The 22,853-nt window shown below is 47.3% G+C and overlaps 1 protein-coding gene and 2 long non-coding RNA genes across 7 annotated transcripts in view; 1 reads left to right on the forward strand and 2 right to left on the reverse strand.

The window, feature by feature from the left end:
* The window catches only part of LOC112657164 (uncharacterized), a 12,742-nt gene extending 4,181 nt beyond the window's left edge, over positions 1 to 8,561 (reverse strand). Inside the window, exons 1-2 of the long non-coding RNA XR_003134891.3 lie at positions 7,326 to 8,561; positions 1,536 to 1,705 (exon numbers count right to left, since the gene is read on the reverse strand). This is a non-coding gene — a long non-coding RNA (uncharacterized LOC112657164). The remainder of the gene's footprint in view (positions 1 to 1,535; positions 1,706 to 7,325) is intronic.
* Positions 3,736 to 18,308, forward strand: LOC118355437 (uncharacterized). Its single transcript, XR_004817834.2, has 3 exons — positions 3,736 to 3,867; positions 15,906 to 15,961; positions 18,174 to 18,308. It is a non-coding gene; the product is annotated as an uncharacterized LOC118355437 (long non-coding RNA).
* VCPKMT (valosin containing protein lysine methyltransferase) overlaps positions 18,103 to 22,853 on the reverse strand; it is a 44,740-nt gene continuing 39,989 nt past the window's right edge. Inside the window, exons 7-9 of one of the 5 annotated variants that reach the window (XR_007412309.1) lie at positions 22,396 to 22,483; positions 21,401 to 21,480; positions 18,103 to 20,287 (exon numbers count right to left, since the gene is read on the reverse strand). The gene's annotated coding sequence lies outside the window, so the exon portion shown is untranslated. Of the gene's footprint in view, positions 22,484 to 22,853 lie in introns of all 5 variants that reach the window. The other 4 variants (XR_007412310.1, XR_007412306.1, XR_007412308.1 and 1 more) reach the window with 4 other exon arrangements.

Consider the following 22,853-nt stretch of genomic DNA (forward strand, 5'->3'; position numbering starts at 1 on the left):
CCACAATGAGCTGGGTGAGGCAGCCTGTGCCCCTGCTGTAGGGGCCAGGGCAGGAAATTACACTCTAACTATAGGTCTTTATTCAGAAACCCAGCAGCTTCACCACAAAATCAATTTGAGAGCCCTGAAGCCTTGGCGCCCTGACCTACAAGATCAAAGAGTCTCATGCAATCTCTCCAAGTGAACTTTGAACAAAAAGCAATGTGGCAGGGTTTTGTTTTGACCTTCCCACCACCTGATCATGCCAGAATGAAGTTGTGACTGCAACTGTTTTTCTCCTGCCGAATTATCCCCTGTCCTTTTCAGCAGACCCTCAGACAGAGAGAATAAGCCACTGAGGTTTCCTGTTGAGGAAGGTTCATTGTGTTCTGTGAGGGGACCAGACATTAACACAACCCATGCATAAGTTTTTGGTGTAGTAAGAGCTATTTTAGTTGAACTTAATGACTTTTTGACAAACCGCATGTCCCCAAAATGAAGACATATGAGGAAGAGAAGACTTATTTCTGACATGAGATCCTGACGCATTGCGTCAGGAAAGGGGCTTCCCCTAGAGCCAATGAAGAGTGAAGCCTGAGGGCCTGAGAACACCTACAAGAAAGCCTTAGCAATTATTTTCCATCCCTCTCCATGACTCAGATTCCACCTGCCCGTTGAGGCCCAGCTGAAGAGAAGGCTCACAAAGGCCTCTGAAGGCAAGTTAGGCCCCACCACTCATGCTGCCTTTCCTGTCTCCAATCCCTTTCCAGCGCAAAGGTTGTCCCAAGCCTGAGTGCCGTGGGCTCCACGTGAACACTTTCTGGCCCAGCACAGTCTGATTCACCTCAGTGTCCAGTTTAGGATCACTCAGGATTCCTACCCACTCCGGGTCTCAGTCCCTTGAAGATTCCTCTTTTCCTCGGGTGTTGGGAACCCACAGTGATAGCTAAGCACATAGGCGTTAGAGCTGGAGTGCTGTGTGAGCTTGAGCAAGTCACTAGCTTTCTCTGAATTTTTGTTTCCCCTGGCTCTCTGTGAAATGCTTTAATAGTTGTGAAAATTAAATGAGAGAATTCATGTACATCACACTCAAAGAAACATAGTGTTTGTTTTTAAAAGTGGCCCCCAAATTCTCTGACACACCTCCTTGAATCTGGTCTCTGAAACTGCCTGACTAGTAGAATATAGGGAAGAGATGCCACACCAGTTTCTGGCCTCAAGCTTCAGAAACTGGCAGCCTCCGTGTCCTGCCTCCCTCTTGGAACCCAGATGCCACTGTGAGGAGTCTGGCCACACTGAGAGGCATGTTCTGGCAGGAAGCCCCAGCTGAGGTATAAACCAACAGCCAGCATAAAAGTGAAGAAGCTTTTAAGATGACTCCAGCTGCAGCCACCATCTGACTGTAACCATAGAAATTGAAGAGCACAAGCCCTGAGCAAGAACCACCTCGCTAATCCCAGTCAACCCCCAGAAGCACAAGCCATGAGAATAAAATGACTGTTGTTGTTTTAAGTTCCACTGGTTTTATACTCAGCCACAGATCTCAGAAGACTCACATTGGTCCAAGCCATCCTGGCCCTCGTTGGCCGTCCTCCTTGGCAGCTGGATGCCAGTCATGCTGTTTCTTCCTCTCCAGCTTTGCCCTTCCCTGCCGACACGATTGCAGGTATCTGAAGCCAACTGTGGACCGATTCAAGTTTTCTCCCCAGAGGAAATGTCTTAGCTCCTATATAAATCAGTGCAAAGAATTGCTTGGAGGAAAGGGTACTGCCCAACTCTGTGACAAAACAGCCTCCTAAAATCATGTGCTGCCTTGGTCTGTTCACTGTATTTTCCATGGATATTAGGTCTCAGTTTTCCAAAAAGAATGTTAGTTTCTTTAAAAAAAAATATTTTATTTATTTATTCATGAGAGACAGAGAGAGAGAGAGAGAGAGAGAGAGAGAGAGAGAGACAGGCAGAGGGAGAAGCAGGCTCCCTGTGGGGTGTCTGATATGGGGCTCGATCCCAGGACCCTGGGATCAAGACCTGAGCCAAAGGTGGACGCTCAACCACTGAGCCACCCAGGTGTCCAAAAATGTAAGTTTCTTAAGGGCAGGGACCCTGTTTAAATTTTATTTTTTTAGCAAATTGTAATTTTTGAGAAAACAGTGGTCACAGCTAATTGGAACCAGTTGAATCTATGAAAAAAAGCCTAAGTCCATGATGATGCTCAAAGGGGACAAATGGTCAAAAGTGGGCTACAGAAAAGTCACACTGCCAATATGAGTCTACTGGTGCCCAAACTCAATAAAAGAAAAAAAATGGGGATAAATTACTCTTTCATTAAGACAGGATGAAGATGGTTCATATAAATGAAAAGTCCAGGGATTGGAGAGTTTCAATTGTTTCAGACTGTTTCAATAATGTCCCCTTACTAGGTCATTCAAGTGGTTATTGTAGCCTGTCCAAGATGTTAGAACTATTTTACCTGCTGAGGTGATAATTGCAAAAACCTTGACACTTAGGTCTGGGGCTGGATTGCATGAATAGTCAGGCCTGAATGATATTCAGTGGCCACACTGGGGGCTTGGGGGATGAAGGTGCTGCTGGGGAGTGTCATGTACTCCACATGATGGCTTATGTACAAGCCACTATCTGGAAGGATCTGACATGATGTCTCTTGCTCTGTTGGAACCATCTCTGTATCTTCCCCTATCGACTGCCAACCAAGAAGCTTAACCTGCTCTGTCCCTGTTCACTTCCACTGGTCAATCAATGCCTCTCCCAATGGGACAACGCTGCACTGTACCCACCGCCATGCTGGGTGGCGGCCCCTTTTCTCTGCCCCAATGGCTTTCCCTCCTTAATTTTATCCCGATCATTACTCTTCTGTGCTGTGTCTGCATGTATACCTCTCTCTTCAACAGACTATGAGCTACTTGATGGTCCTGACAGTCATTTGTTTTTCTCTTTTTGGTTCACAGGAAGTAGCAGGACCATTCCCTGACACTAAATAAAGTTTTTTTTCCCCAGGATTTATTTATTTAAGAAGGAGGTGGGAGGGGTGGGAGAGGGAAAGGCAGAGGGAGCAAGAGAAGAGAGAGACTCCCAAGCCGACCCTCACTGAGCGGGGAGCCCGATGTGGAACTCGATCCCACAACCCGAGATCATGACCTGAGCCAAAATCAAGAGTCAGACACTTAACTGACTGAGCCACCCAGGCACCCCTAATAAAGTTTTAAATAACTAAGTGAATGAATTAAGTTCCCATTATTTCCTTAAAATTTCAACCAACACAGACTACCTGCTTTTTTCCTCATGTGCTCTGTTTCCTAATCTCTGAGAGAACTGTGTTTTCTGTTTCGTGAAGCTTTCCCAGCAGTACACACAACAGGGTGGCAGCAAGATCAGCTGCAAAATTTGTCAGATCCAGTGAAAAACGAAAATGCCTAGTCACAGTGTCTGTGGGAATCCTACTTCAAAAACTATTAAGAATTTCAAACATGTGACAGCAGAGCACTAAATCAAGCACAGTGTCCTAAGTACTGGGTTCCCTGTGGCTGCGGAGGTTGCATATCTATAGATGTGAGGAAACCACCTTTCCCTTTCCATGTGTCTTACACGGGACTGATGCCAACACTGCGACCCCAGGGGCGGGTGATCCTGGTCTGGTGAACGAGGGCATCACACCACCCAGGTCACGATTGGTTCAGGTATGGGCATGTGACTCCAGCTGAACCAATGAGAGCCATACCTCAGAATTTTGCTGCCCGAAGAAAGGTACTTTTTGCTGGTGAAACCAAGTTGGCAGGAAGTAAGCCTAGAGCCCCCTGGGAGTCACCCACTGGGGAAATTCTGCCTGAGATGAAGCTAATCCTGAAAATCAGAGCTGAGAAGATGGAGCAGGTAGGGGAGAGATTCTTGCCAGCATCATTTAAGTAGCTGGTTGAGCCCACTCTCTGGATTTTTCATTTTTAAAAAATCTGTATAAACCAATACATTTCCTTAGCTTAAGCTACCTGGCCTTGCATTTTAGTCACTTGTAATCAAAACAGACCTCCAACCAAAGGGTTGGAGCTTAATAAATACCTTTCAGTTTGAATAGACCAGCAGGGCTTGAAGGAATTCATTGTTTCCTTCTAACGCTTGTCCTTTGCTTGGTTCCATTTGACTTGAGAATCAGGACAAGACACAGAACAGTCCAGAGAGACTTTAACTGTGTTATTACAAAGAGAATTTAATAATATGTTAAGGACTTATCTCTTATTCGTGCTCATTGTTTTGTGTCTAGTGGGGGACAGGGTTAGGAGCACGGATTTGAAGGCTTTTTTGCTTTGAAAAAACATTACATGCTTTACTTTTACAGTATGAAAGAATGTAGTTTATTATTTAAAGGATTTGAGAAGATGTAATTCAAGCCAGTTTACCTTTCCACAGCCTGGAAGGGCACCAGTCCCGTACAGGTCATGCTGACTAGACATGCTAACCTTTCATCTAAAGCCAAGTTTGTGGAGCACGAGTCCAGGCAAGCTCTGCTCTCCCTCACCCCCAGGACTCAACCCACTACTTCCTCCACTTTCTGCTCAGAAGGGCTGTGCCAGGCCAGGCGGCCTGCTGGATATGTACCAGCTTGGGCCTAACCATGCCCCACCTGCATCCTTTCACATTTCTTTTGGAATCCTGAGCAAAGGTCTCAGATTGCTGACCCTATTGCCAACAGCAAACATGATCTATCCTTTGGATATGTTGGCAGGAAAATAAAATTTTGTATTTTATTTTCAGGCTGGCCAAAATCTGAAGGCCAGTCACCTTCCCTCATGATTTCATCCAAGCCATCCTTCTCTTCTGCCCAGAGTGAGAGCCTCATCTGTGCTCTGCTTGATTCTCAGAAAGCCCAGCATTGCTCTCTGATGCCCCTACACTTGTCTTTCCTGCTGCAGCCTATTGGACAACTGCTTCCTTTGGGTCACCCTACCATCTCCGTTCCACCGCCAACCATCTCTCCATCCTACCCCTGCAGACTCCTCACTGAATCCTTTTTGCCTTGGTTGAAACTAGATTTTTACAAGGACATCACCTTCCCCCATGGGCCCCTCATAATTCTCAGGTGGAAACTTCCAGTGCCTCTTCCCACTGCTGGTCCTGTCATCATCCTGGGAAAGTTTAATTTTCCTATGGGTGTCTCAGCCAGTATCCTACCTCAAGTTTGTTTACTTTCTCAATTTCAGTGATCTTTGTCCTCTACCCACCTCAGCCACATCCATATCCCGCATGTTCTCCAACTCAGAACTGAAGTGTTAAACTCCGACATCCCTAAACTTGTTAAGACAAACAACAAACAAATAAAAACCTCTGATATCCCACTTTCTCACTTCTGTTCCTTGGTAACCTGCATTCACAATGTCAAACATCGCCATCATTGCTTTATTGAGATTTCTGGTCAGTGGTCAGCTCCATCATCCCCAAATTCTTATACCCAGCAAGTATCTACTGGGTCTATGGGTACTGCCAGGCAAAGCTTGAGAAGCTTCACTCTAGTGGGAGGGGGTTTCAATTACCTCGTGCTGCATAACAAATATCCAAGACTTAGTGACTTCCAGCAATAAAATTTATTATGTCTCACAATTCTCTGGCCAGGAGTTGGGTCAGGGTTTGGTTAGACAATTCCTGCTGCAATGAGTGTCAGCAAGGCTCACTAACTCATCTACATTCAGGCATCATGACCTGTGTGTCACTGCAGTGCTCCTCCACATGGAAGCTTAAGCTTCCTTGAGGCATGGTGGTCTCAGGGTAGTCAAACTCATTACATGGCAGCTGGCTTCCAAGAGTAAAAGTGGAAGCAGACAGGGCACCTGGATGGCTCAGTGGTTGAGCATCTGCCTTTGGTTCAGGTCGTGATCCCGGGGTCCCGAGATCGAGTCCCACATGGGGCTCCTCTCAGGGAGCCAGAGTCTCCCTCTATGTCTCTCTCTCTCTCTCTCTCTCTCTCTCTGTGTCTCTCATGAATAAATACATAAAATCTTAAAAAAAAAAAAAAAGCAGAAGCAGACAACTCTCCTAAAAGTTAAGCCCAGAATTGATACTGCATTTCTTTCTGCCACATTCTGTCAGTCAAAGCAAGTAATAAGAAATCAAAAGGCCAGATTCAATAGACAAAGAATTAGACCCCACCTCTTGGTGAGTGGAATAACGTGCATACAATGAGGGAAGGAATTGTTAGCCACTGTTTTTTGAGTCTATGGACTACAGAGGAGGAATAAAACAGATATATATGCAAATAAACAGGAAAACACCACATAGTAATAAGAGCTGCTAAGAGATTTGAAACAGGGTGATTTGTTAGAGAACCACTGCGTAGCTCCTGTATATTGAGGGGATTCTCAGGGAAAGTCTGAGAAAATGGTGTTTCAATTATGGCTTGAAAGGCAACAATTGCCAGCTGTGTGAGGACCCAGGCAGGAGGAGGAGCCAGCACAAAAGGACCATGTGTTAGGAGTATAGACAAGGATAGAGAGTGCAAGTGGAAATGAGGTCAGGTAAGTGGGAATGGCTGGATCAGGTGCACCTGGGAGAGGAGATTGGCTTGTATTCCAAGAGCAGTCAGTGGAAAGCCACTGAAGGGCTTTAGCAGAGAAGGGACATAATACAAGTTACATTATTAAAAGGTCCTCTGGCTGCCCTGTGGGGAACAAGCTGTGAAGTACAAACAGGAATCAGCAAGACCAGTGAGGGGCTCCTGTGGGAGTCCACAGCAGGGTAAATAGTAGCTTGTTTGGCAGCTGACTGTGGGGAGAAGAATGATGTCATGGTGTGATACTTTGTCTGTGGTTCCTAGTCACAGAAGACAGAGAATAAGCTAATTTAGAGTAAGACAAGATGGAGTCACAGGGGCCAAAGTGAACTCCCATATTAGTTGCTTGTTAACGACCATTGTAGGATTTCGAGTGTGCCCCCTATAGATAAGCTGTGTGAGGGATAGTTAAATAACATTTGTTTGGAAACATCTGTGGAAAGACAAGTGGGACCAAGACCATGCTGATATATGGCAAAGACCATTAGGCATAACCATTGGACCCAACTAAGCAGACCCTTAAAAGAAGCAGTGGCTTCCAGGCCAATGCACCACCTGGACTGAACCTGTTCTGAGTTGCCTGCACAGAAGGTGACCTGAACGCAGCCCAGGCCAACGCGTGTCACCAGGCCCTCGCTGTTTGCCTCCTCCGCAGGTCCTCTTTGGGGTGGCTCATTAATCCTTCTAACTTTCTTGTGTGATAAAGTTGTGCAATAAACCAAGTGATTCTTGAATGGGATGTTGGTGCTAGGTAGTCCCTTGAGACCTGCGTGCCTCAGTCCCAGAACCTTACCTGGTCTGGCCATTCTTCCTGCTTCAGGAGACGTGCTAGAGGGTTGGGCCATGCAAAGTGCTTGGGGCTCGAGCCTGTTCCCTCTTGGTTCAAGTCCCCTTCAAGCCTGCGTGATCCCTGGAAAAGCCTCCTGCCTGGTCCTCACCAATGCACCCTGCACCCAGCCATCGCAGTCGACGCCCCTCCTTCACCAGGCTCCTTAGAGTTTTCCGGAGTGTTTTAAAATTCCTTATCTTTGCCTCCAGTGTGATTCTTCTTGATAGGCCCTGCTCCCCTCCCCACGCGGGCTCCTGTCCAGTCCCTGTCTGCTGTCTGTTGGTTTGATCTGATTTGCGATCCACTTGTTTATGACAAAAATGAATGAAATTGTCTTTTACGAGGAAAGTTGTTTTGATTAAGAGTGAAGTCAGCTGTGACAGGATGTCATCCTCTCCTCTCTGCAGCATCGCAGCCCAGCCCCCCCCCCCCCCCCCCAGCTTCTCAATACACACGCACTGAAGCCGCTTCTGGGGCGGGGGGCGGGGGGCACTGGGCTATAAATACCCAGAGCTTGCGAGCGCGATCTGAGCGTTCAGTCTGGCCGTGGAGACTTTGCTCATTTAAGTAGCTCTCTGAAGGCCTTGGGGCAACTAGCTCCTGCCGGTAAAAGTGCTTCTTTTACCGTCACGGGTAAAAACCGGTGCAGCAACTCCCGAAAAGCAGATCCTCTCTGAACCGTGCCCGCGTCGCCTAGCAACGTGCCCTGGCAACGGGGACTCTTAGCGCTGCGCGGGCCGCCGGGGGCCGCGGTGGGTTGGCCCGAGCTCCTGCCGCCGGAGCTGCGACCGCGGGAAAGGTGCGCACCTCCGCGAAGTTTGGACCTTCTTCCCGTCGTCTCCGCTTGCTTGGCCCAGCAGCGTGCTTAGCCCACCACTGGTTGGGAGTGTGTTATCGTTTTATTGGCCTATTAAGAGACACTATCCCGTCTGCTATTGGCCTGTGGAATTCTCCCAGTGAACCTGTGTTAAAGACCAGCTGGGTCTCCGGGCATTAATTTACCTCCCGGAACAAAACTCTGTTCCGCAGGTGCCCTGTGCTCCAGCCTAATTATTCAGTGTTCCCCGACAGCCTCCTAGTTTGTGAACCTGTGCCTGGCACGTACTGTCTTCCTAGAATGTTCCTCCTCCATCTCCATTCATCATCATCCACCAACTCCTAGTCCTCCTCCTAGATGTAACAGGTGGATCATCTCTTCCACAGAGCCCTTCCCGGAACCCCAGTTTTTTTTTTTTAATTTTATTTATTTATTTATGATAGTCACAGAGAGAGAGAGAGAGAGAGGCAGAGACACAGGCAGAGGGAGAAGCAGGCTCCATGCACCGGGAGCCCGATAGTGGGATTCCATCCCGGGTCTCCAGGATCGCGCCCTGGGCCAAAGGCAGGCGCCAAACCGCTGCGCCACCCAGGGATCCCGGAACCCCAGTTTTATGTACATGCACCCAATAGCACCACAGATGTCCAACTGCTTGTCTCCTCCAACTGACTGTGGGTTCCTTGAGGACTAGGACCTAGCGCCCGACTTGGTAAGCGGAGAAAGCGAGAAATTTAAGATGCTATCATGTTTACTATGATTTACCCTTTGAGCCTGCAAACGTACGTGACAGGGTCCAGTCACCACAGAACGAGGATTTGCTAGATCCCCTCATCAAGTTCCTTCCCGCCTCCCAGACTGATTGTGAGCAGCAAAATTCATTACTTAAAAGACCATAAGGCCTCCAAGGCATAGAACTTTCTTTCCTTTCTGCTCAAGATTCTCCAGGAAGGGTCTCTGCGTAAAGTATGAACATCATTGCTAATCAGCATACTGGAGAATTAGTACCCAAATGCCTTTTCTGCCTGCAGACAGAGTCTCTGGGAAAATCTGAAAAGCCTAATACTTGCCAATATGAAATTCATGGTGACTTTTAATGGTTAATACATCATAAGCTGCTGAGTTTCAAATCTATACTTAGGTCTGGCCTTGCAGTGAGCTTCAGACTCTCAAATCTGGTTGCCCACTGGACTTCCTTATCCAATGTCCCTCAAACTTGGGAGACTTAAAATCAAACTCCTCGTTTCTCTTGCTGGGAGTCTACCAGAAACTCACCAGTGAGTCATCAATGAATATTTCTTGAGTTCTCTCTCTTCATTTCTATTGCCAGGATCCTGACCCAAGTGCTCAGCTTCTCTGGCCTGCACAACCACATCAGCCCCTTCCTCGGGGGCCCAGCTCCTAGCTTGGCCTTCCCAGTTCCCAGGGAATCTGTGTGAAATGCAAATCTGATCTTGTCTCTCCCTTGTGTGAAACCCACAAATTGCCCAACACAGGTTGTCAAACCAGTTTGTGTCTGAATCACCCTGAGAACTTCTTAACTTTGCAGATTCCCTAGGCCTTCTCCAGAACCAATTAATCTAGGATATGCTGGGTGGGGCCCAAAGGATTCTGATAGAGCTGAAACGGGTCCAACCTGAGAAACACTGAAAGCCATGGACGGAATATAAACTGTCATTCATTTACCAGACCTTTCTCATGTGTCCCTTGCCCTCTTAGGAGAGGTCCTTCTCGCCTCTCCACCCTCATCCGCCTCACCCCACACACCCTGATCTCCATGGTACTTTTCATCTTTGACCTTTGCTTGCTACTGCCAAGAATATCATCTCTGAAAACCTCTTTCAACGGGGGGTAATTCTTACTCCTCTTTCGTAACTTTGCTACTTAAAGCATCTGCATCACCTGGGAGCAGAATCTGGGCACCTGGGTGGCTCAGTGGTTGAATGTCTGCTTTTGGCTCAGGTCATGATCCCAGGGTCCTGGGATGGAGCCTGCTTCTCCCTCTGCCTAGGTCTCTCATGAATAGATTTTTAAAAATCTTTTAAAAAAGAAAGAAAGATGGGATGCCTGGGTGGCTCAGTGGTTTAGCGCCTGCCTTCAGTCCAGGGCCTGATAGAATCAAGTCCCACGTCGGACTCCCTGCATGGAGCCTGCTCCTCCCTCTGCCTGTGTCTCTGCCTCTCTCTCTCTCTCTCTCTCTCTCTCTGTCTCTGAAGAATAAATAAAATCTTAAAAAAGGAAAGAAAGAAAGAAAGAAGAAAGAAAGAAAGAAAGAAAGAAAGAAAGAAAGAAAGAAAGAAAAAAGCAGAATCACAGGCATCACCAGCTCTACAGAATCAGAACCCAGGGGATTCCTATACATGTCAGAGAATAGGAAGCACAACTTTATAATTCAGCTCAAAAACCACATCTTCCAGGAAATCTGACACATATCCACCAAGTGTTCTTCCAAACTAATACTGGGCAGCACGACTACTTCACTTATAACCTTTCACAATTTAGGGCTCCTGTAACCCAGCCCTGGGCTGCAGCAGAAATGCCTCTTTCTATTCTTGCCCCCACCTCCCCAAGTCCTCAAACAGCGAGTGTCCAGTTCACTGCTGAATATCCAATGTGTCCTTCACAAGGTAGGAAGAGCAATGGCCTGGGAGCCAGAGGCTAGTTCTCACAAGTGGCTGTGCCACTAATTGCTAATATCAACTTGGGCTGTGCTAATGTCACCTTTTGCCTCTTTGAACCTCGAATTCTTGGCCTATAAAGAACGAATAGTAAAACTTGCCTAGTCTACCTCACTCCTTCCATAAGGTATTTCTACTGAGTCACAACTATGCCTGGGTGTGATGTGCACATGCACGAACACACATGTGCTCACACACACACATTCACATTCACAGCCACTTGCTCTCTGTGCTGTTCATCAGACCAAATAAAACCTAGCAAAGCCCCTGTCTTTCCATGCCACCCTAATGGTGCTCATGCACGTCCAAGCAGATGCTCTCAAGGGCACCAACACCAACCAAAAGAAAGGCAAACACTAGGTTCTTTTTAGGTCATGTTTCATAGTCATGGTCCAGTTTCTAACCATGGTGATGAAGCATGATTACATTGATGAATTTGAAATCCTTGTTGGTAACAGCTGGGAAAATATTTGTGAGCCTCACAGGAGGTGAAGCAAGTGTGGAGCTCCAGTTGTGATGTGCAACTCAAAGATCTAGAAGGATGGTAGGACAATCTGCTCCTGTCCCTTCAGTTTGGTTTTATTATACTGATGATCTCAGCTGGCATTATGGATTAAAACACACAGAAGGAAAAATCCTGGGATTATTTTTCTAGGGTGTAATACATACAAATAAAAGGTCTCAGTGGACAAGAGAGATTGAGAGAGAGAGCGAGAGCTAGAGAGAGCGCAAAGCCCTTGGTCAGCTGTCTGCCAGCTGCTGCGGAGTCCCAGCCAGAGCGCTGGGTGAGGAGGAACTCAATCCCTTGGCATCCACAAGAGTGTCTAGACTGGAGATTGTCCTGGGGCAGGCCAGGCCTCAGGTACATGTGGAATTCTCACTGAGGAGCATCCTGGAGCCATTAGCATAGGCAGAGGGACACTGGCCATCCAGGGAGCCCAACCCAGCAGAACCCCAGGCTTGCTTCAGCAGAAGAGAAAGGGACTATGGGCCCTTGATTCAGGGTGCTCACATAGGACATCTCTGGTGTCTTTATCTCTTACCAGCTGAGTGGAGAGCTAGAGGATGCTATAAACTGATACAGGGCCAGAGAACACAGGTTTTACTTTTGGAATGGTTAGAATTCTTAGGCAGTGGGGCGCCTGGGTAGCTCAGTTGGTTAAGTGTCTGACTCTTGATTTTGGTATAGGTCATGATCCTGAAGTAGAGAGATTAAGGCCCCTCCCCTCTGTGCTCAGCCATGGCATCTGCTTGAGATTCTCTGTCTCCCTCTGCCTCTTTCCCTCCCTCTACTCCAACTCTCTCTCCAAATGAAGAAATAAAATCTTAAAAAAAAAAAAAAAAAAAAAAAAACACTTAGGCAGAGATGAGATTTGAAACTGGTCTATTCTCTCCTCTCCCCCCCAGGCCCCCATTTTGTTAGCAACAATGATTTATAACGCATCTACTATGTGCCATGCATAGCATCAAGCACTTATGTTATTTTAGTTTACACACTCTTCTAACAAAGTTAGAAATGAGGCCCAGGAGCGCATGTGAGTTTTAGAACCTAAAACAGAACTTGGAGTTTCCAATTTCCAACTCCATATCACTCACGCTTTGGCTTTTCCCAAAGGGTTCTCAGTAGGATGCCAGTCAGGAAGGAGCTTCTGCAGTCAAGTGAATTTGGGACTGTTTGCATTTTGTGTCCCTCTCGGTTTCAAGATGCTTTAGCTGAACAACACAGAACAGCCCGTGGCCTCAACAATGAAGAAAGAGACCCAAGGGTTAATCCCACAGTTTAACAGCATCAGGGATTGAGACCAGCTTCTCTGAGGTGTTCTCAGCTTTTCACGCATCTAATATGACTGCAGCAGTTCCAAGCTCCTGTCTGTGCACAATGGTGTCCAAAGACAGGAAGAGGCAAGCGCCCGTATTGTCTTTGTTTCAAAAGTGAGGAAAACCTTCCTAGAAATTCCCAAGTCTGATTTGCCTTACATCCCATGGGCAGGGCTGCATCTCATGCCCACACCTCGAGTGATCACTGTCAAGGGTGGTGGGTCAGCTTAACCACCATGCCTCCTGGCACAGGGAGGAGCCCACGAAACACAGGTATGTAATCAAATAAAATCCAAGTTATCAGGCAGCCCGGGTGGCTCAGAGGTTTAGCGCCACCTTCAGCCCTGGAGACCCAGGATCGAGTCCCATGTTGGGCTCCCTGAGTGGAGCCTGCTTCTCCCTCTGCCTGTGTCTCTGCCTCTCTCTCTCTCTCTCTCTCTCTCTCTCTCTGTGTGTCTCATGAATAAATAAAATCTTAAAATAATATATCCAGGTTATCTGAGCAAAAAAGTGGAGCAGAGAATGGTATTGAGGAGGAAACCCACAGGATTTTCCGCACGCCTCTTAAAGATTGACATTGTTCATTAGTACGCTGAAGGCTCTGCATAGTAAAGAGACCCATTTTACTTCTTTGAATGCCATTGTTTCCCAAAGTATGTTTTCCTTCGAGTTCTTATTAACTTCCTGCAGACACACTGAGAAAAACTAGATCCCCCAGGCTGCTTGTCCCCAAGACAGGACTGTCCTGAGAACTTTTGAGCGCAGCCCCGGAGCCGTACAGAGCTCTATACAAACACAGAACAATGAGAATAGCTCAGTAATTTGAAGGAGAGTTTTCTTTGGCTCAATTAACAGGAAATAAAAGGAGGTTTTTTTTTTTTTTTTTCCGCAGACTCATTTTCTTTTTGGCCATTCGAAATTAATAGGTCTGAGACATTACTTTTAGTTGAATTTCTTTCCACTAACCTTGCCACCAGGGAGGGAGAAAATGATGGCTTTTTTTTTTTTTTTTTTTTTTTTAATGATGGCTTTTAATAACGACGAGAGAGGGCTTGATGGTTAGGTCAAACCAGGACCGCGTTTCCTCCCGTTCTGCATGTGCATCAGCATTAGCAAAGCCTGCAAGAATGCTCTCCTGACTCACGGCTTCCCGTGGCCGCTTCTCCAAAGCCAAGGGCTGACCAGAAGCCTGGATGGCAGGCAAGCTGCTCTCACATCATCCTCAGCTCGGCAAACCCCTCCCTTTCCCTCCTCCTGCCTAATCCTCCTGCCTACCTCTCCTCCTTTGTGCTCCTTCCCTTGTTGGATGTTTCTTACTGGTTTACAAAAAGGAAACCATGAGGTCTCTTTGACATTGGTATTTGAATGAAAATAGAATCCCAGCTGTAGTCCTTTGCTTAGGAGGACAGCCAGGCAGGAAGGTCACTCTTTGCATTCAAGATAACTAAGGTTCAGGTTGATTTCACAGGTAAAACCACTGTTCTTTCTCCTCTTCATCCCTGGGTCCTCCTATGCTCTGGCCTGAGTTCCCATTCTCATATGTGTGTTTTAAGAGGCCAAGCCATGCAGGCGGGCATGGCAGGGAAGGACAGGCACCGTCAGCCTTCCTAAGCAGTCCTGCAAGGTGACAAGCGGAGCCCTCTAGGCTAGCATCTGGAGGAGAGACTGGGCAGGTAAGGTACAACTCCCTAGGATGTGGAGAGGAGCTCAGCTCACTCAACCTGGCTTATCCAGACACAGATCCATGCAATCAGATGCCATTTGCAAAGCTGGGGTTCCCAGACCTTGGGCTTTAGGCGGGTCTGTGATGGACCCTGCATGGGCTCTTGCTCTTCATCTTGCCTCCACTCTGCTGTACACATCTTCCTACTCTCTGACTTCAATCTCTGCCCAGTTGAACCTTCCCACTCCCTGGGCTCTTCCTTCCTTGATCTCTTTATCAACCATTTCTTTTACCCTATGCTCCTAAAACGTCTCTCATCCATCTGCTTCTCTCCCAGGACCTCTACTAGACTTGAAGTCACTATCACCTCCCACCGGCACTGGTCAGCCACATTTTCACTCCTTCACAGCCCAATCTACTCTCCACGCTGTAGCCAGTGAGACCTAAAATGTTACTCATCTGCTTGAAACCCTTTGGTAGTCTCTGACTGGATGAAGAATAAAATGCAAAGAATAAAATCTTTGCAGGGACGCACAGATCCTCTGGCATTATCTGGCCTGTGCCCCTCCTCTGCTTCCCACTACTCACTGTGATCAGTCATGATGCTGGCCTCCTCTCAGTTCTGAACAGGGTCAGCTTCATAGGCCTGAGACAAGTGCAGCCCCTTTGGGCCTTACACTCAGAAGTGGGGGTAGGAGGGTTATAGTTGGATTTTAATACCCTGTGGTCACCATCTTGAATTTTTTTTTTTAAAGATCTTATTTATTTGAGAGAGAGAGAGAGAGCACTAGCCAGGGTTGGGTGGGGGTGGGGGGCACAGAGGGAGGGGGAGAAGCAGGGAGCCTGACGTGAGGCTCAATCCCAGTATCCTGAGATCATGACCTGAGCCAAAGGCAGACGCTTAACCAACTGAGCCAACCAGGCTGCCATCTTGAATTTCTTAATAATTATCTTTGAATTTATGTTTTGCAAGTGAAGCCTGATGGGTCAATGGAGCAGGCCATTTGCACTAGGCTTAGAGTCTCAACTCATCTGTCATTGTGTTTCCTACCACCTTCTGCTGCCTGGGGCCCCAGGTCCTCCTGGCCTACCTTTACCTTTTCTCTCCATGTCCTCCCTATGTCCACTGCCACCCTCTGCCAGGCACATTGCCAGGGGGAGGCCCACATTCTGCTGTCATCCTTCAGCCCTGGTAACAGGCTGGGCAGGGTAGTAGGGAGGGTCAGAGTCGGGTACCTGATGTGACACCTCAGGACAGGGCACAGCAGCAACCATCTCCACTGGGGCTGACAGTCCCATGGCACATCTAATCTCTCACCTAATCTAGATCCAGGCAGGTATCATGCATGTCCTAGGATAGAGGCTGCAATCCTTTGGGGATCCCCCCATCTGCTGTAGGTTAAAGCATTAAGGCCCTGGGAGGGGGATATTGACTTTCCCACCACTGGCTGGAGGCCTGCATTTTCCTTTGTACTGGCTGGAGCCAATTATACAGCCATCCCTGATTCTGAGATTCTCTGGGCCTCTGCCCAGTTTGTTCTTCCCATGGTTGGTTCTTTCTCATCCTTCAGGTGTCAGCTCACAGCTCACCTCCTCAGATCCCTCAGCCCTGCTCCTCCTACTCGAGGTAAGTCACACCTGTTATCCCTGCTTTTCCTTCATGTCACTCATCATGATCCATAATAATGTATTTGCTCCACTGCTTGTTTTCTGTTGACCAGGAAGTTAAACTCCATGAGGGCAGATTGCTTGTCTGTCTTGTTCACAATGACACCAATATCACCTAGCACCATCTTTAGTACAATGTCTGGCAAATAGTATATGCTCAACATATATTTATCTAGATGCAGTGTGGTGAACATGGTTCTTATTTAAAGCAAATGTGGCAAAAAAAAAAAAAAAAAACTACATAGTGGGTCTACAAGTAAACGTTTGTTATTTTATTCTCCAAACTGTCCTGTATGTTTAAGATGATAACATTTTCAGGAAGTTTTAAAAGGAAAACTAAAGTATTTGGGGGTGTTTATATACAAATCCTATAGGTATTATTTTCAACTCATGAATTTCCTCTCAATAAGTCTGTGGGGGTCTTTCCACATCAGTTCACATAGACCCATTCATCATTTTTAAATTGTTAAATACTTTCCCAATGTGCTTAGCAGTGGCACTCCTTATTTAGCTGTTTCCTTGTGCCTAGACAACAAGACTATTTAAATTGGCTTTTTGCTGTTGTGAGCAATGCATCCCTGCATGTGTATGAACATTTCTCTAAACCAGATAGCAGAAAGGGGACCTGCTTGGTTCCGAGGGCTTGCACATGTTTTAATGTATTAGATCCATGCCTTTAAACCTAAAAACTTGTCTCCTTGGCACAGAGGGACATCGTGGAAGACAAGGTAAGTGAGAAGATGTGTGTGGCTCTGAGCCCATTGGCTGGTGACCTTCGGTTCCCTTTCCAGACTCACACTTGCTGTTGCCTTTCCCTCCCTAATTCCTTATAGTCAATATGGGGAAGGTCCTGGTAGTAATTTATCTCTAGAAAAAAGAATGACTCCCCGCCCCCCGTCTTTGTTTCTGCTCAGAGTCATTTCCTCTTCTCTGTGGGGTAGGATGGGAACTGGAAAGACTTGAGAAAAGTCCTTTATTTAAAAATAGTAGAGAATTGGGGTGCCTGGGTGGCTCAGGGTGTGATTCTGGGATCCTGATCGAGTCCCACATCGGGCTCCTTGTGGGAAGCCTGCCTGTGTCTCTGCCTCTCTCTGTGTGTCTCTCATGAATAAATAAATAAAAATCTTAAAAAAAAATAACAATAGTAGAGAATTGCTGCTTGGCATTTTTCCTGATTTTTATATACTGAAAAATCTGACTCTAGCTCCAATTGAGTTCAAGATTGATGGTGGAAATGTGTGGAGCCATGCCAGAATCCAGTATGCACTTATCCAAAAAGTCTGCACTGAGCACCTCAGGGGCACAGAATGGGCAATTAGGAGGTCACTGGCCCTAATGTAGAAGTGGGATTCCAGAAGCCCCTCTACTGTATGCATCAATGCCAGGATGGTTAGTGTTATGGATTGAACATTTGTGTCCCCCCCTCCCCCCCAGTTCATATGTTGAAGCTCTAATCCCCAGTGTGATGGTATTAGGGATGGGGGTCTCTGGGAGGTAAGTAGGGTAAGATGAGGTGATGGGGTTGAGACCTTGGTCCAATGAGATTAGTGCCCTTAGAAGAAGAGACACCAGAGAGTTATCTCTTTCTCTCTCCCTTTCTCTGTGATATGTGTGTAGGGTGTGTGTGTGTGTGTGTGTGTGTGTGTGTGTGTGTGTTTGTACACAAGAAGGCAGCCATCTGCATTCCAGGAAGAGAGGCTTTGCCAGGAATCTCTCCAGGAATTGAATTGGCCAGCCCCTTGATATTAGAATACGAGCTTCCAGAGCTGTGAGAAAATACAGTTCTGGGGTGTCTGAGGGTTCAGCCAGTGAAGCACCTGCCTTCAGCTCAGGTCATGATCTCAGGGTCCTGGGATCAAGCCCTGTGTCAGGCTCCCTGATCAGTGGGGAGTCTGCGTCTCCTCCTGCTTCTGCCCCTCCTCCCACTTGTTCTCTTTCTCTCTCTCAAGTAAATAAAATATTTTTAAAAAGAGAAAAGTATCATGATATCAATGATTTATTTTCAAGTGGTTCAGGAAGAGAATGTGTACATGCATACAGAGAGAGCACCAATGTGGCTAACTCGCCAACAGTTGGTAAACTGGAATTTATATATGGATGAATGTATGGGTGTTCATTGAATAATTCTGTAAACTTCCCTGTAGTTAGATTTTTTTTTTTTTTTTTTTAAGACAACAGGTTGGAAACAACAGTAGAGACTCCTGGTGACCCTGCAGAGGGTGAGTTGGAGAGAGGCCACAGTGCGGACTCGGGGAGGCTGAATAAGGAACTCCATCTGTTCAGGAGTTCTCTTGCCATCATTCATCAGCATGGTCTCCCATCCTGCTGTGGATGGACTTTTTCCAGGCAGCAGAGCACATGACCACAGGCCTCCCAGCTGGTAACCAGAAAGGAAAGGGATGGGGTGATCCAACTCCCTGCTGCCACTTGAAAAATCCTGGGAAAGGGCTTTGATGGGCTTGGCTTGGGTCAGGTACACACCCTGGTCAGAAAAGGGCACCGTGGCCAGGACCCAGTACCTGCTTGTACTCCAGGTGGTGGGGGAAACTGGGGGACCCTCATGAAGGCCGTGAGGATCAGTTACACAGGGAAAGCAGGAGGAGGAGTGGAGCCAAGGAAATAAAGATGATTCAGCATTTGCTAACTACAGTGACTAGGTGAAAGTGAGGTCATTAACTAAAAGGGAGAATACAGGAAGAAAAGTCTGGAGTGTTCTATTATGAACTTGAAATCGGAAGACTTGGGGGCATCTAAGAGGAAAAACTTCATAGATTATTGGAAATATAGTTCTGGAGCTCGGAACAGTGTTGGCAGTCCCAGCCACCTGATGAAGTCATGGGCGTGCCAACTCCATACCAGAAAGGTGGAAGGTGCCACCTTGTCTGGCAGCCTAGAAGCAGAGGCCTCTCCTTGTAAGGAGGCCCCTTGGTGAGGGAGACGTTGGCTCATTACAAGGAAGGAGAGGTTGGAAGTCATTAGAGGCGTGCTATCACATTTCTGTTTAATGCCTCAGCATCCAGTGACTCAGCAGGGCCGCTCCTGCCACTTATTCCAAAGCACTGGGAGTTGTTGGGCAAATATTTGAATAGCATTCAGGTCCTAAACCTGCAATGCCCTGACTTCTCCCCCACCCTCTCTGTTGCAGAACCTCCTGCCTCTGTGTAGACACCCTCTCAGATTCTTTAAACCCAGCTACAGCAGGGGCCATTGAACCACTCAAAGCTCAAGTCTTTGAGCTTCCACAAACAGCCCCCTACCAAGGAAGATGTCACTGAGGGAAAGAAGGAAAAAAGCAGTATCACCAGAAGGTCAGGGTACTGGCACCCTTCTCCCATCCTTGTCTTCTGAAAACAGAAGGCTCTCCTTTACTGTCATCCCTATCATCCTTCTGCCTTCTTATTCTATGCTTAGGAGAGGCTGGGTCTGCGGTTCAGCCTTGAGATCCAGGATTAGTCAGATGTGGGTTTGGATTCCAGTTTCTTTATCTACCAAATAGGAATAATGACACACCTTCCTCCGGGGAGTAAGCGAGAGTCAGTGAGACAAGGCAGACGAGGAGCTCTGCGGGCTGGGCGCGGGGACCCTGAGGCCAGTGTTCGCTCCTCTCTCCCACGGCGTCTGAACAAGGTCCCAGGTGGACACCTCCATCCCCTGTGCCTCTCAGCCCTCCCCCGGGACATTTCCGGTCACAAGGTCACAAAGCAGAGGAGATGTGCCTGCAATCAAGCCCCCGAGGAGGCTGTGGGGAGGGAGGCTGGGACTTCACTTGTGTGAACTGCACACCCAAAATAAGGCCAGGCAGCAGACTCTGGGAATTTCCTATACTCTTCGCTACGAATGTCCTATTTATAAAGCTGAGTCACTGCAAGCCGTTGTTCCGCAGCCGCTCGCTCGTGTGTGGAGATGGGCTGCAACAGGAAACGAGGAGCACACCCCAGGACGGCCTCACCCGGGCTTTCGGGGATGCCCTGGCTCCAGCCGGGCCTGGCTCTTCAGTGTGTGGAAGCACTTCACAGGCCCAGGCATTTGTCACTCCACCAGGCTTCTCTCCACCCCTCTTTCCATTGACAACTCTCTCTGGCTTCTTTGCTCCAGAATAGCTTCCTCTGTTTTGAGGTGATACGTCGACAAAGCAAGCCTGCCTTCTTTATGACTTGCTTCCAAGCAGAGCCAGGCCTGTCTCCCCACTGAGACCCTAAGGGGTCTGGCATCTGAGTGGGATTTGAAGGCATCTGTCTGCTTCCCGCATGAACAGACCTGCCCGGATGGCTCTGCTCCTCCCAATCTGTTAAAAGAAGCAGATTCTCTGAGGGGAGTATTCATACACTCAGGGCTTTGGGTACCAGGGGTCAGAATTCGTGAAAGTAAAGGGGCAAAAGGGGGAGCACAGGTGGGCAGAGAAGAGCTGCATTTAATGCACTCATTATTCAGTCCTGGGCGAGCCCTTGAAGGAGGGACAGGGAGGGAATGGCCTCCTCACTTCCTGCTTTAAAGTCACTCAGCCGGTGACTAAAATCAAGGTCACCAATCACAGCTGTTAACCAAGGCCTCTCCACTCTGCCTCCAGCAGCCCCATTAGATACTGTGCAGGGCAGGAGGCAGCCCCATTGCACCGTCTCTCAAGCGTGCAGAGATGTTTCCAAATCAAAGAACCCTTAACGTTCAGTATGGTTACTCGTTAAACAAGGCAGACAAGCTGCCCAGTTAAAACATTCTCGACTCCTGGACTTCCCTCAGTCAACTTCTCTTCAGTATCCATTGTAGGGTCCTCAACTTGGCTGCGCCTTATAGATCCAGCTCTGACTTGTGGGAGCTGTGGGGATGTAGGGAGATGAGACTTGGGAAAATCCCAGGCCCTCTGGCTTGGGGCTGTCGGGCCCTGTGGCTTGGCTGCAAGGGGGCAGCAATCATGGGGCAGGGCCTTTACTGGGGTTAGCATGGCTGGAGGTAGGCGGGTGGTGATTGGAGGTACTTCCTCACCCCTACATTAGGTGACCAACACCTCCCACGGCTTTTTGGTGAAACCGTGGGATGGTGGGTCTCTGGTCCAGCTACTCTTCTGGAACCAGAGATTCTTTTACCATTTACTGATTCTGCTATTTCCCAGGCCCCAGACAGATCGCCGATCCTGCCAAAATGCCCCTCAAAAGAGTCTTTCCCTTTCCTTTGGCTTCTCCCTTCTTTCTAAATCCCTCCCTCTCTCTTTTGGGTGACATTCCCTCCTCTTTCCTGTTATCAGAGAACTTTTAGTAATCTTTTCTCCCACCACAGTAGTGGAGGGTAAGACTCCGAAGCTGTCAGAGTCACAGAGGACCCAGCCCTCCTATAGTGGGGGAAGAAGGAAACATTTTCCACTCCTCCCCAGTGAGTCATCCCCTTCGAAAATTATCACCACTACCTGCCACAGAAATTAAAGGCGGGGGTGGGGTGGGGTGGTGGTGCATGTGTGTTTCTTCCTGTAGCAAAGCAGAGTGTCACCTTAGAAAAAAACAAAGATACAAACAAATCAGAACTAGTAAGGTTCAGTTAAGTCTCCCAGATATAAAATTAACCTGCACAAAGCAGCGGCATCTCTCCTTGCTCACAATAGCTACTAGAAAATATTACTAAAAAGATACCATTCACAATAGCAACAAGAACTACAAAACATCTAGGTATTAGCCAAGAATACACAAAACTTCCATACAGATTTTAGAAATTCTAATAAAGGAAACAGAAAATGATCTGAATAAATAGAGCACATTCCATGCTTTTGGACTGGATGACCTAATATAGGATGACCTATCTTGGATGACTCTATAAAGACCTAATTAAATCAATGATTAACTTAAAAATTCAGTGCAATCTCACTCAAAATGCCAGCTGGATTTCTTTTTTGAGGAACTCAATAAATAAATAATTAAGTTAGTTTTTTTAAACAGGAAGAATAAAGAAGGAAGACTTGCTCAATCCAATACACTACAAACCATGGCAGTATCAGCGTGGTGCTGGCTCACGAACAGCCAGCTAGACCAGCATAATGGAACAGAAAGTTCTGTGACACACCCATGTGCTATATGTGTACAGAAACTGTACATAAAAACATACCTTCTCTATGGGTTAGGCCACAAGTTAAGGTTTTGCTGAGACATTCTGGTATACCAATATAATTGTAACAAGCATACCTGAGGAATAACGAACTATGTTTGTTGAGGTCCCTGTGTGGCTCAAGATGAGCTACCTAAAACTGTATGTGGTGGGAACAGCACTCAATGCTCTACAGGCCTAACTTTCTGGAGCTCTCTCCTGAAGTTGTAGTCAGCAGTGCATCCCCGCGGCATGAGATATAAGAAGCCAAGGCACAGAAGGCTGATGGAGGTTGGTGCACAAAGCATGGGGCACTCGGCTCCCTACCTGGAAACTGATGTGTGGCAAGGGACAGGATGAGCTCCAATGGCCAGAAGGGTGGGGGCATGGTGGGGGTGAGTCCAAGAAGGTGGATCTAGGTTGAGAAAAAAGACAAGGATTCCACAAAGCAGTTCCATTCTGAGTGCTCAGCAACTTCTATATTTGCTAATTCATACAGATGTTCAGCTCTCCTGAATTCCTAAAAAGCATAAAAAACTTTAAGAAAAATATGACAGGAAAACCAAATCTCCTGAATTTCATTTCCATGCACTTCACATATCTGTCACTCCATGGCTTAACACAACTTGCTCATACTACATGTCCACCCTGTGTCTGCCAGGTTTATATTGCCATTTTGTCCTCATGGAGAGACACAGGCTTGTGAGCTTCCACTACTTGGAACATTGCTGGTTATGTGGGATGGCAGGGGGAAGAACCACAGGGGAGCATTGTGATGGCTTATA

Source organism: Canis lupus, chromosome 8, assembly GCF_003254725.2.
Source record: "Canis lupus dingo isolate Sandy chromosome 8, ASM325472v2, whole genome shotgun sequence".
In the NCBI taxonomy this organism is placed as follows: Eukaryota; Metazoa; Chordata; class Mammalia; order Carnivora; family Canidae; genus Canis; species Canis lupus.